The sequence below is a fragment of the Zootoca vivipara genome, chromosome 17, assembly GCF_963506605.1.
Source record: "Zootoca vivipara chromosome 17, rZooViv1.1, whole genome shotgun sequence".
NCBI lineage: Eukaryota > Metazoa > Chordata > Lepidosauria > Squamata > Lacertidae > Zootoca > Zootoca vivipara.
This window is the reverse complement of record NC_083292.1, coordinates 38366855-38369457: the sequence shown is the minus strand read 5'-3', so window position 1 is coordinate 38369457 and position 2603 is coordinate 38366855.

Sequence of the window (2603 nt, the reverse complement as noted above, 5' to 3'; positions counted from 1 at the left end):
GTTCTGTGACACAGGCTGTGCCTGTTGCTTAGTTCTGCTTTGCAAAGTGCTTGATAGTACAGGGCGGTTAGGTCCTACAGAGTCTTCCAGCACCTCGCAAGTCACTGCTAGTTCTATTGCTTAGCACAAAAGTACCTAGCGTTGTGCTGTCTGGATGCTGTGGTGTCAGACCGCAGCTGCCATCATCCCTGACCATTGATCATGCTGGCTGGGGCTCAGGGGAGCTGGGAGGGTCTACCCACGTCCAAGCCTTTACATAAATTGGCTCAGGGATTCTTGACAACAACCCTGTAGAGTGGGTCCAGTTTGCTTTCCCTGTGTTTCAGATTTAAAGAGGCTGAAGTGGAGAGAGTAGGGTTTTAGCTGAGGGAGTCTGTGGCTGTGGGAAGGGCTGTAGCTCAGTGGGTGGAGCATCTGCTTTGCATGCAGAAGGTCCTAGGTTAGCATCTCCAGGTAGGGCTGGGAAAGACACCCTGCCTGAAACTACGAGGAGTTGCTGCTAGTCAGTGCTGACATTACTGAGCTAGATGGACAAGGGACTTGGTATAAGGCAGTTTCCTATTAAAACTAGTCCTTTGTTCAGAGCCATGAGGACTAGGATCTTACTTATTTTTAGGTGGAGCATCTGCAGAAGGTCCTAGGTTCAGTCCCCAGTGGCATTTCCAGACAGGGCTGGGGAAGACTCCTTTCCTGCAACCCTGGAGAGCTGCTTCCTGTCAGTGGAGACAGTACTGAGCTAATGGTCCAAGGGCCCTACTCAGTATAAGGCAGCTTTTTACATTCCTATTTAACCTCTTTATTTTTATTTATATATCACCATCTATGTGCATGGAACTTTTTCCACACTGTACAAATAAACAGCCTATAATCCAGTGGTATGCCATTATTCCAGCTGCATGTGCTTGCACTTGGCTAAAGTGGATTGTGGGGTTAAGAGGTTGCGGCAGAGGTTTTGCAGAAAGGGTGGGCTTTGAGGAGGGGTCTGAAGGTAGCGTCGCACAGGTACTTCTAAAGGCAGTTCCACACACTTTTGAACTAGCTGGGGGAAGACTTCTGATTCTGCACAGGCACAATCTCAGCTTGACACCCTTCTTGTGATCCATAAGAAACCCAAGCAGTTCCCTCTCTGGCTTCTGAGGTTTCCACTGTTGAGCGTGTCTCCCTAAGAGTTAGAAACTGGGTGGTAGTGGTGGTGGTGGTTTTAAAAAGCCTTCAGTTTCCTGAGACTTGGATTTCTGCAGCACACAGTGCTATATTCTACTCTGCTGTGGTTCAGTAGCAAAGGCTACTGAGCTGCTTGTTATCTTTTCTCCTCTCCCACCGTGCCCGCCTCCCCCCAAAAAAAATCCTCCAGCAAAGAACAGGACTGGTAAGCAGTCCTAACCTTACAATTATCTCTGTGTTGATGAGTCTCCAAAGTGGAGCTGCCTCTGCCTTGGATCTTTATCTCAGCAGATTAAAGAGTGAAGCTGAAGTTTTTTTGTCTGACATTGGAGACGAATGATGGCTGTCGAAGGGAGGTCACAGGGTTTGCTTTCATCCTGGGGTTGGGACAGGCGGAAAAACCCCAGCACCAATTTGACTGGGATCTTCGAAATCTGATCTTGGCTCTTAGGGAGTTTGCATTGGGATGGAAAGGCGGAAAGGAATAAGGAGGAGGGGATTTCCCCTCAAGCAGCTTGTACTGTTGCTAGGAGCCCTGCAAGGAAACTCACACTCTCAAGAACCGTTTGGCACCAGCCTTGCCAATAGGCCCACTTTCCTGGTCTCCTGTGGCGAGCAGGAATCTCCCCTAAGCATCCAGCCTGGAAAACTTCCCCCTTGTTTTCATTTTCTTTTAAGATGACAAATGTCTAACCTGGGTAAAGTAGGAGTTTGAAAGGGTTTCCAGCCAAGGGAAGAAGTTTTGCCTCCTTCTAACCCCACCTAAACCAGCACATTTTTTCCTTAAGTGTTGTCTTGCAGTGGTGCTGCCTGATGACATCATGGGCCAGTACTTTGTGGGGCAAATTGAGCTGCCCTGATGGGCCCCGCTCTCTGCATACCTGCTCTGTCTGGGGAAGTGAAGCCCCAGCCAGAGCAGGATAAACCCATTTTCCCAGACCCAAGAACCACCCACCGTTTCTGTCTTGTCAAAGATTCAGTTTTGGTTTACCGGCCTTCCTTCAGCTGCTGCAGAGTCCATAAATGTCTGCCTGCAGGCACAATCAGATACTATGTTCTGCATCCACTCAGGGGGCAGGGGACCTCTAAATGGCAGCTGCTGGGAATTGCAAGTGGGGGGAACGCTTTCGTGCTCAGGTTTTTGTGCTGCTTTTGAGGCATCCGCTTGGCCACTGTGAGATCAGGAGGCTGAGCTAGACAAGCCTTCAACCTGATCCAGTAGGGCTCTTCTGAGCCCTACGTAAGGCATAGCGAAACAAGGGAATTCCCTCTTACGTGTATGGCTGCCAAGTTGGATGGCTTCAGAAGGTGTTTAGAAAGTTCTCAGTGGCCACTAGCTGCCATGGCTATGTTCTGCTTCTACTCGGAGGCAGCAATATGCCTCTGAATGCCTGTTGCTGTGAACCACAAGAGGAGAGAGTTGCTGTTGCACTCGGGCA